This window comes from Gossypium hirsutum, chromosome A08, assembly GCF_007990345.1.
Source record: "Gossypium hirsutum isolate 1008001.06 chromosome A08, Gossypium_hirsutum_v2.1, whole genome shotgun sequence".
Classification (NCBI taxonomy): domain Eukaryota; kingdom Viridiplantae; phylum Streptophyta; class Magnoliopsida; order Malvales; family Malvaceae; genus Gossypium; species Gossypium hirsutum.
In genome coordinates this window covers 24,094,461-24,106,448 of record NC_053431.1, presented here as the reverse complement: position 1 = coordinate 24,106,448, position 11,988 = coordinate 24,094,461, and the positions used below count along the sequence as shown (strand labels likewise).

The window sequence follows — 11,988 nt, the reverse complement described above, 5'->3', positions numbered from 1 at the left end:
CGACGTTATAAACGCCGACAATTTTCGTTGGCTTTGTCCTCATGACTTGCCACTGGTAGTTATTCAGTGACATCTCCTCTATAAATTCATAGACATCTTTAGTGTTTTATTATTGATGGTTCCGCCAGCAGCTGCGTCAACCATTTGTCGAGTCGCAGGATTCAGGTCATTATGAAAAGTTCAAACCTATAGCCAGAGTGGTAGCCCATGGTGAGGGCATCTTCGCAAAAGGTCCTTAAATCTCTCCCATGCATTGTAGAGTGTCTCTAAATCCATCTACACAAAAGAAGAGATATCATTACGTAATTTAGTCGTTTTAGCCGGCAGAAAATATTTTAATAAGAACTTTTCGGTCATTTGTTCCCAAGTAGTAATTGACCCTCGTGGTAGCGAGTTCAACCACTGTTTAGCTTTATTCCTTAACAAAAAGGGAAACAACCGAAGACGTATGGCATCATCAGAAATGCCAGTGATTTTAAATGCATCGCATAGTTCCAAAAAGTTTGCCAAGTGAACGTTGGGATCTTCATCCTGCAAACCATCAAACTGAACAAATTGCTGTATCATTTGAATTGTGTTAGGTTTCAGTTCAAAACTATTTGCAGCTACAGTAGGTCTAACTATGCTCGATTCAGTTCCTGTTAAAGAAGGTTTAGCATAATCATACATAGTGCGTGGAGCAGGATTTTGATTAACAGCAATCGCAAGAGGTAGCGGATTTTCTTGGTTTTCAGCAATCTCCTCGGTGGTGGTTGAAGTATCTTCCTCTTGCTCTTTCTCTGTGTATATTAAGCTTCGCCTTATTTCTTTTTGGTTTCTGTGAACTATACGATCTCACTGTCAAAAAGTAATGGTCCTGACGGGTTTCTTCTAATCATAAACTATAAAAACCTACCAGAAAAAAGCGAAAAAAGAAAAATTAGTAATAAAAATTACAGTAAAATCTAAATTGTAGAAAAAGTAAATGGCTATAGAAATAAAAATCGAGTGTTCTAATATCTTAGTTCCCTGGAAACGGTGCCAAAAACTTGATACGTGATATTCGTGACAGGTTTGAAATATTTATAGTGTATCATTCTTGAAACTAACTATTATCACGATGAAGGCAAGTGTACCTATCGAATAGTAGTACAGCTTTAGCAAGACCGAATTATCGAACCCAAAGGAACTAAAAGTACTAGTATCAACTTTTTATTATTATCTAGCCTAAAAAATAAAAGGGTTTTGTTTATCTAACTAATTAACCAAACTAAAAAATCACAGAAAAAAAATTTGGGGAAAATACTTTTTGGAAAACTCGATTGATTGAGACAATACGTACGGAAAAATCCACCTAGACTTCACTTGTTATTTGACTCTGAATCGGATGATTTATTCATTCAACTTGTTCAGTAAAGATCCCTAAGTTATATTGTTATCTCTCTCGAGACTAACAACGTCTAGCCCTAGATTGAATAATTGAAATCTCTTTCTAATTAACGCCCTAGGGCTGCATTAACTCGATCTATGGATCCCCTTATTAGGTTTCACCCTAATCGGCAAAATCTTGTCACCCTATCTCTAGGCGCACGATCAACTCTGCTTAATTATGACAAATTTTCTCTTAGACAGAGTCTATTCCTCCTCTGAATAAGAGCTTAACTTGAATCAATATCCTGGAATATCAAAACAAGAATTAAGAACACATAATTAAGAACAAGTCAAATATTTTTCATACAATTCAGATAATAATAACAAGATCCGTCTTAGGTTTCATCCCCTTTAGGTATTTAGGGGTTTTAGTTCATACTAATGAAAGAACACATCTCAAAAGAATAAAAATAAAAAAACATAAGAAAGCCCTAAACTCTTGGGGGAATTTGAAGGGAGATCTTCAGTCTTGATGGTGAATTCGGCTTCTAAGATAGATCGATCGGCTTTTCTTGAGCAATTCCTTGCTTCCTCCTATCCGTTCTCCGTCTAAGTGCCTCCTCAGGTGTTTAAATAGGCTTTGGAATGCCTAAGAGCCCTCAAAATTGGCCTTTTCTGAATTGGACTAAACTTGGGCTCAGTAGGGACACGCCCGTGTGCGATTGCTTAAGGCTATGGTCAAGGCTATTAAATGGGCATGGGCGTGTGATCTACCCTTGTAAATCGTGCTTTGACCTTGCCAAAGGGACATGGCCGTGTGGTCTGCCCGTGTGAGGAAGTCCAGGCCGTGTTGATTCAGTACGTTGGCCCATTTTCTCCGTTTTTGTCCCGTTTCTCATTCATTTCACTCTCCTATGCTCACCTAAGTATAAAACATGAAATTAAGGCATTAGAAGCATCAAATTCACCAATTTTAAGGAAAAATAATCCATAAAATGTGTTAAGCATGGGATAGAAATATGTATAAATTATGGTTTATCAAATGCTATGTTGATTATGAAATGATTGCGAATCATTCCAATATGTTTGGTAATGCCTCTTAACCCTAGTCCGGCGACGGATATGGGTAAAGGGTGTTACAAATAGGATATGCAGATAGCTCGAAATCTCGTACAATGCCAACGTCCTAGACGTGGTCTTACATGTAATCTAATATTGATGCCTCTGTCCCGAATAGGGTCTTACACAAAATGAAATATGATGCTGATGTCCCAAACATGGTCTTACACGTAAATATCAAATCGATGCCAACATCCTAAACATAGTCTTACACGAAATCACGTATTGGAATCCTATGTCATGACATTTGTATCCTAACTATTCCTATGGTTTGTACGGGGCTTTCGGTCGTCGTCACATTATCAAAACTTTCTCAATTTCACATATTCAGCTTCTATAACCATTCATCACTATTTAATATCATATAAGTATGAATAATCAATTCAAACACATTTATTTGTATATAGACTTACCTCGTATGGGAATGAATGGAAACGAGCGGCTATTCAACTACTTTTTACTTTCCCCAATCTAATTCTGTTTTCTTTGGTTCTTAATCTAAACACATTCAAATTTGACTTATTCAAACTCACATTCATTCAAATCAATCCATAAACACATATTTAGGACATTTTACAAATTAGCCCTCATATTTTCACATTTTAACACTTTAGTCCCTAATTTATAAAATCACAAAATACACATAATTTCATATTACACATGCTTGAACGAATATTCCCTTAGCTCAAATAAACCCACATATTTCATTTACATCACATTTTAGTCCCTCACAATCTCATTTTCGCAATTTAGCCCAAATTACTCAAATTAATCAAAAATTCAAATACAAAACATATTAATCTAACACATGCTTTCATTTTCCATCAACTAACATCACAAAGCTTACAATTTCAACAATGGCATCTCATGAAATCATCAACAATTTCAAAAATTGAGGCATGGGCTTAATAGAACACAAAGCAATAATCACAAAAACGTAAAAATTATCGAAAACCGATCAAAGAACATACCTTAATCACAATCAAAAGGAGACGAACCCTAAAAGCTCTTATTCCTTTCTTATTTTCTTTGTATTTTCAGGAAAATGATGAAAAGATGAAGCAAAAATCATGTTTTCTTTAATTAATAAACATTAATTCATCATTTACCAAAATAACCTTATTGTATACATTTAAAATCCACTAACCCTTGACATATATGTCCATTCAGAAATTCAATGGTCTAATATCAACATAAGAACCTCATAATTAATAAGCAATGTCAATTCGGCACTTATTCATGTAGCACACAAATTTTGTATTTTCTGTGATTTAGTCATTTTATCAAATTGGTACACAAACGATCAAATTTTCATACGAAACTTTCAGACATGCATAACCACATACTGTACACACGAAAAATAATAATAAAATATTTTTTAAATCAAATTTGTGGTCTTAAAACCACTATTCTGACTAGGGTCTAAACCGGGCTATTACAGAGTTTGAGACTAGAGATTCGAGAAAAAGACCCCTGAATAAGTCATTTCAATATTTGTCAAAGAAATGGAGGGATTTGTATACTCATTCAAATGTTTCAGCTAGGTATCCCAACAGAGATTGCGGGAAGCAATATTCAAGTTCTAAGGCCTAAACTACGTCAATAGCGAATGTTGGTGATGCTAGGTCTAATAGACCTGAATATCAACACTGTGGTAGACGGCATCCCTGTAAATGTAAGATGAATAATTGGGCTTACGTTAAATGTGGCTCTCAAGATCACTTTATTTGAGATTGCCCTGAAATGATTGAGAAAGATAATTTTCAGAATGCAAGATCGAGCAATACTGCCACTAGAGGGAGGCCACTGAGAAATAAGGGAAATGGAAACAGTAGCAAAGGTGTAACGAAAGATTTAATTGGGAGATCAGAGGTCTGAGCACCTACTTCAGCCTATGCTATTTGCGCTTGTAAAGATGCGTCATCCCCTGATGTTATCACTGATACATTTTCTCTCTATGATACTAAGGTAGTTGAACGGATTGATCCTGGATCAACTCATTCTTATATTTGCATAAATTTGGTATCTAATAAGAATTTGCTTGAGTCTACTGAGTTTATGATTAAAGTGTTGAACCCCTTAGGCAAATATGTTTTAGTCAATAAAGTTTGCAAGAATTGTCCTTTAATGATTTGGGGTCACTGTTTTTCGGCTTACTTAATGCTTTTACCATTTGATGAGTTCGATGTAATAATTGGAATGGATTGGTTGACTCTGCATGATGTCATAGTGAATTGTAGGAAAGATCATTGAATTAAAATGTCAAGATAACGAAATTCTTCAATTGAATCAGATGAGTCGGGTGAGTTGCCTATTGTGATTTCGTCGATGTCGGCTCAAAGGTATGTAAAAAAAGGTTTTGAAGCTTATCTTACGTATGTACTAAATACAAAAGTTTCTGAATTGAAGATCAAATTTGTGCCGGTAGTTTGTGAGTACCTAGATATGTTTCCAGAAGAGCTTCCTTGATTACCACCAATTAGAGAGGTTGAGTTTACTATTGATTTAGTACAGGGAACTTCACCGATATCGATAGATCCGTATAGAATTTCTCCGGCTGAATTGAAAGAATTGAAATCTCAGTTGCAAGAGTTGACAGATAAGGGTTTTGTGAGATTCAGTTTTTAACTCTAGGGTGGCACTTGTGTTATTCGTCAAGAAGAAAGACAGATCCATGAGATTTGTATTGATTATCGTCAACTTAACAAGGTTACGATAAAGAACAAATATCCTTTACTTAGAATTGATGATTTGTTCGATCAGTTGAAAAGGGCAACAGTGTTCTCGAAGATAGACTTGAGATCAGGCTATTATTAGTTGAGAGTTAAAGATTTGATGTGCCGAAGACCGTGTTCAAAACAAGGTACGGGCATTATGAATTCCTTGTTATGCCGTTTGGGTTAACAAATGCTCCTACAGTTTTTATGGACTTGATGAATCTGATCTTCTGACCATAATTAGATAAGTTTGTGGTTGTATTTATTGATGACATCCTAATTTATTCCTGAGATGAGTCTGAGCATGCCAAACATTTAAGAATTGTATTACAGACTTTGAGAGATAAGAAATTGTCTGCTAAATTCAGCAAAAGTGAGTTTTGGCTTTGAGAAGTCAGATTTTTGGGACATATTGTTTCAGCAAAAGGCATACGGGTTGACCCGAGTAAGATTTCGCCAGTTGTTGATTGGAAGCCACCGAGAAATGTATCCAAAGTTAGAAGCTTTTTGGGCTTGGCCAATTATTATCGACGTTTTGTTAAGGGATTTTTTATGATTGCTACACCTATGACCAGATGTTACAAGATGTGAAATTCAAGTGGTCTGAGAAATTTCAATAGAGTTTTGAGCAGCTGAAAGCGTTGTTGACTAAGGCACCAGTGTTAGTGCAACCTGAATCGGGGAACGAGTTTGTGATTTTCAGTGACGCATCATTGAATGATCTTGGTTGTGTGGTGATGCAAGAAGGTAAAGTGGTGGCTTATGCCTCGAAATAGTTGAAACTGCATGAAAAGAATTATCCGAGGCACGACTTGGAATTAGCCACTATTGTGTTTGCTTTAAAAATTTAAAGACACCATTTATTCAGTGAGAAGTGTCACATCTTTACCGATCACAATAATTTAAAGTATTTAATGACTCAGAAAGATTTGAATTTGTGACAATAGAGATGGCTCAAACAATTGAAAGATTATGAGTTAGTGTTTTACTATCACTAGGGCAAAATGAACATGGTCCCAGACGCTTTAAGTAGAAAATCTTTTTTTTCTTTGAGGGCGATGAATACACGATTAACCTTATCTGATGATGGATCCATTTTGGCTGAGTTGAGAGCTAGACCAATATTTCTTCAGTAAATTTGCGAAGCTTAGAAAGGTGATAATGAGTTCCAAGCTAAAAGAGTTCAGTGTAAATTGAATAGTGATTCAGAACATCAAATTGGATCCGATGATTGTTTGAGGTTTCGAGGCACATATTGGTTATCTATCTATTCATCCTGGAAGTACAAAGATGTATAATGATTTGAAGAAATTGTATTGATGGTCAGGCATGAAACGAGACATTTCAGAGTTTGTAAAAAGATGTCTGATTTATCAACAAGTAAAAGCCGAACATCAAGTGCCTTCAGGTTTACTCCAGCCTGTGACTATACCTAAGTGGAAATGGGATAGAGTTATGATGGATTTCATATCGGGGATACCTCTGACTCTGAAAAAGAAATATGTTGTTTGGGTCATTGTTGATAGATTGATGAAATCGGCTCATTTCATTCCGTTACATACCGATTATTCACTTGATAAGCTAGCTAAATTGTACATTGTCGAGATTGTTAGATTGCACGGGGTGCCTACTTCTATTATTTCGGATAGAGATTCCAGGTTTACATAGCAATTTTGGGAGAAATGGCAAGAAGTGTTGGGTACGAAGTTGAATTTTAGTACTGCATTTTATCCGCAAACCAATGATCAATCTGAGAGAGTGATTCAAATTCTCGAAGATATGCTTTGCCGTTGTGTTTCAGAGTTCAAAGGTGTAACGCCTCTTACCCGTGTTTCACATCGAAACAGGGTACGAGGTATTACCAGCTCATAATATATATCATTAAACGAAACCGAAATAGAAATATGTCATCCAAATAGATAATGTATCATTATAACATATGTCTTGAACAATATTAGCCAACTTCAATGGCTTATACAAAATAATTTGGTTAAATAATGTAACCAATATTTTAAACCTAGGCAATTATGAGACGTAACAAAATAACGAAGCCTACTATACATGCCATAATTCAAAAGAAATGTTTAGTTCAAATACGCAAAAGTATTGATAGTGTGGCAGATCTTCAACGATCCTTAACTCCCGAGCAATGCCGGACGACACTATAAGACAAAAGAGAGAAAAGAAAGTAAGCTTATATAGCTTAGTAAGTAAGTATATAAATAATAATTAAAGAATCTAATATGTTTACACATTAACTCAAGTGTATCTGCTTTTAATTTCAATATTTACTCCACTTTGATTGAGCTATCTCTCTTGCGTCATGTTCACTAAATAAATCATAACTCGAGTTACAAAAGTTGAAATTCAAATCCATAAAAGTTTCCTGAAACTAGACTCATATAACTTGTTACTAATTTTTTTTCTAGAATTTTTGGTCCACCCAATTAGTACAGTTTATTACTTAAAGTTTCCCCTGTTATACAACTCGACTGATCTGACCTCTGTTCACTATGAGTTGAATTTATCCCAGTACACAAATCAAATAGCCATGAAACATGTTTCATTTAAAACTAGAATCAATAAGGAATCTAGAAATATAAACTATATTTCTTAATTATTTTTTTACAATTTTTAATGATTTATCAAAGTCAAAATAGGGGATCACATTGTCAATCTGAACAAGTCCAACACAAATATAAATATCTCAAAATATAGAGTTCCTTTTCTTGCTCTGTTTCTTTTATATAACAATAGACTCATTGAGCTTTAATTTCATATCTCATTCAGCCTCTAATTAAATTTATACTATTTTTGGTGATTTTTCAAAATCACGTCACTGCTACTGTCCAAAACAGTATTATTGCAAATTCACTCTTTCACACTTTCTTTGTATTAACCTCACTTAGCATACATATCACAATTCATTTTCACCACATTTCATACATCACAAGTATAAGTCCATGATTACAATGCCACCGTAAAATTATCTCGTTGAACAATTCGGATCAATCCTCGATACTTGATGGTTTCAGCACACTACCCTACTATCATATTTCATATAATTCGGCTCTCTTGTACACATGGTGAACACTTAGTACCACCCATGTGACCTAGCCAATTTATCTCGTAGCTCTCTTGTCTACATGGTGTCCTTCACTTGGAATCACACATGCAACCTAGCTACATTTATCTCTCTCGTAGCTCTCTTGTTTACATGGGATACATCCCGTATCACACATGTGACCTAGCTACTACATAGTATCTCGTAGCTTTCTTGTACACATGATGTGCACTCAGCACCATACATGTGACCTAGCTACGCTCCATCTATATTATTCAATCTTTCTGAATGTTCAACCGGGATTTCTCTCTCTATTACTTATTTCCATTCCTCCAATAGTCGGTTTATGTTTCAAAATTAGCTAAAATACATATAATAGGCTGAAATATAAAAATGTAAGAGAAGTTAATGTATTATTTACATACAAACTTACCTCGGTGCAAAATATAGAAAATTTTCAATTTAGTCCAAAACCTTTTCCTTCCCCCGTTCGAGATCGATTCCACGCCTTTCTTGATTATTGAGCTTGAAAGCTTGGGAAAAACCCTAGCTATGGAGAACATGTAAGTTTCGGCCAAGCTTGAATGAAGATGAACACATTTTTGTGTTATTTTTCCCATTTTATTTCATTTAATATACAAATGACCAAAATTCCCTTACTACTAAACTTTCTTAAAATTCCATCCATGTCCTAATTTTTGTCCATATAAAGTATAATGGTCTAATTTCAATTTAAGGACCTCTACTTAAAACCCCAATTTCAATCAAGTACTTTATGAACTAGAACACATATTTTTTTACCTATTTCAATTTAGTTCTAAATATCAAATTAAACACCCAATCGATAAAATTTCACAACGAAATTTTCACACAATTATGAAATCATAATATAAACACTAAAACTTAATCAAAATAATTTCTTTCAACCTCAGATTCGTGGTTTCGAAACCACTATTCTGTTTTGGCCCTAAATTGGGTTGTTCCAACTCTCCCCCCCTTTAGGGATTTTCGTCTCTGAAAATCTTACCGGTAAAGAGATTTGGGTACTATTTTCTCATGGCTTCCTCCGGTTCCCACATAGCTTCTTCTACTCCATGTCTTTGCCATAACACTTTCACTAAAGCTATACTTTTCTTTCTCAACTGTTTTACTTCTCGAGCCAAAATCTTAATTTGTTCCTCATCATAGGTCAAGTCCGATCGAATCTCAATTTTTGTAGGAGAAATCACATGTGAAGGATCAGAACGATAACGTCGCAACATTGATAGATGAAACACGTTATGAATTCTTTCTAACTCTGCCGGTAAGGCCAACCGATATGCCACTGGTCCAATTCTCTCAGTAATCTCGTACGACCCAATAAAACACGGACTCAACTTGCCTTTTCGGCTAAATCTCAGAATCTTCTTCCATGGTGACACCTTCAAGAACACTTTATCACCTACCTGGAATTCAATCTCTTTTCTTTTTAAATCTGCATATGACTTTTGTCGATCTGAAGCAGCTTTCAAGCAATCACGAATTACTTTTACTTTCTCTTCGGTTTCTTTAACTAGATCAACTCCGTGAATCTGTTTCTCACTAAGTCCGGTCCAATATAAAGGAGTCCGACACTTGCGACCATACAAGGCTTCGTACGGTGCCATCTGTATACTTGACTAAAAACTGTTATTGTAGGCAAATTCGACCAAAGATAGATATTTCTCCCAACTGCCTTCAAATTCTAAAACACAGCATCTAAGCATATCTTCGAGTACTTGGATTACTCTTTCCGACTGACCATCTGTTTGTGGATGAAACGCGGTACTAAAGTTCAATTTTGTACCTAAAGCTTCTTGTAACTTTTTCCAGAATCTCGAGGTAAACCTCGGATCTCTATCTGATATTATAGACATAGGTACCCCGTGCAACCTCACAATTTCAGCAATATATAATTCAGCTAATTTATCAAGTGAGTAATCGGTACATACCGGTATAAAGTGAGCCGACTTTTTAACCTATCAACCACTACCCAGACAGCATCCTTGTTTTTAGGAGTCAGAGGCAAGCCGGTTACAAAATTCATGGTAATCCTATTCCATTTCCACTCAGGCACCATTACCGGTTGGAGTAATCCTGAAGGCACTTGATGCTCAGCTTTTACTTGTTGACAGATCAAACACTTGGTTACAGATTCAGAAATGTCCCTTTCATGCTTGGCCACCAATATAACTTCTTTAAATCATTATACATTTTTGTGCTAACAGGGTGAACCGACAAACAACCACTGTGCACCTCATGTAATATTTTTTGAATCAATTCATCATTTTTCGGTACACATATCCTGTCTCGAAATATCAAACAGTCATCCGGTCCAACTCGAAAATCTGAGTCGTAACCCGATTCGCACTGAGTTCTCTTGGTTCGCAACTTACTATCGTTCTTTTGAGCATCACAAATTAGCTGGAGGAATAATGGTTTAGCCCTCATCTCTTCTAAGATTGACCCATCATCAGAAAATGCTAACCCCATATTCATGGCTCTCAAAGTAAAAGGAGATTTTTTGCTCAAAGTGTCAGCAACTACATTCGCTTTTCCCGTATGATAATCAACCATTAACTCATAATCCTTCAATAATTCAAGCCATCTCCGCTGTCGCAGATTCAAATCCTTTTGATTCATCAAATACTTCAAACTTTTGTGATCAGTAAAAATTCGGCATTTTTCACCATACAAATAATGCGCCAAATCTTCAAGGCAAAGACAATAGCGGCCAATTCCAAATCATGTGTAGGATAGTTCTTCTCATGCAGTTTTATCTGTCTCGAGGCGTAAGCTACCACTTTACCCTCTTGCATTAGTACACATCCAAGGCCTGTCAATGATGCATCATTATAAATTACGAACTTCTTCCCTGGTTCGGGCTGTACTAAAATTGGTGCTTCAGTCAATCGTGCTTTCAGCTTTTCAAAACTCTACTGACATTTATCAGTCCATTCAAACTTAACATTCTTTTCCAGCAACTTAGTCATAGGAGAGGCAATCATCGAAAATCCCTCGACAAAACGTCTATAATACTCGGCCAAGCCTAAAAAGCTTCTACCCTCAGATACATTCTTTGGCGGTTTCCAATCAACGATCGCGAAAATCTTGCTCGGATCCACCCGAATACCATCACCTGAGACTATATGTCCCAAAAATATGACTTCACGAAGTCAAAACTCACTTTTACTAAACTTAGCAAACAATTTCTTTTCTCTCAAGATTTGCAATATGGTTCTCAAGTGTTCGACGTGCTCAGACTCATCCCGAGAATAAATTAGAATGTCATCTATAAACACTACTACAAACTTTTATAAATTTGGCCGAAAGATTCGGTTCATCAAGTCCATAAATATAGCTGGAGCATTTGTTAGGCCGAAAGGCATCACATGGAACTCATAATGTCCATACCTTGTCCTAAAGGTGGTTTTCGGCACATCCGACTCCTTAACTCTCAACTGGTAGTAACCGGACCTCAAATCGATCTTTGAAAACACTGTGGCCCCCTTTAACTAATCGAATAAATCATCAATCCTCGGCAATGGGTACTTGTTCTTTATAGTCACCTTGTTGAGCTGACGGTAATCAATGCAAAGCCTCAATGAGCCATCTTTCTTCTTTACGAACAATATGGGAGAACCCTAGGGAGAGAAACTCGGTCTCACAAATCCCTTGTATGTTAACTCTTGCAACTGAGCCTTCAATTCTTTTAATTCA

The 11,988-nt window shown here is 35.9% G+C and overlaps 1 non-coding gene across 1 annotated transcript; it reads left to right on the top strand.

Annotated features, from left to right (window-relative positions):
- Positions 1 to 202: 202 nt before the first annotated feature.
- Positions 203 to 309, top strand: LOC121205280 (small nucleolar RNA R71). The gene has a single exon (XR_005900364.1). It is a non-coding gene; the product is annotated as a small nucleolar RNA R71 (small nucleolar RNA).
- The last annotated feature ends 11,679 nt before the right edge of the window (positions 310 to 11,988 follow it).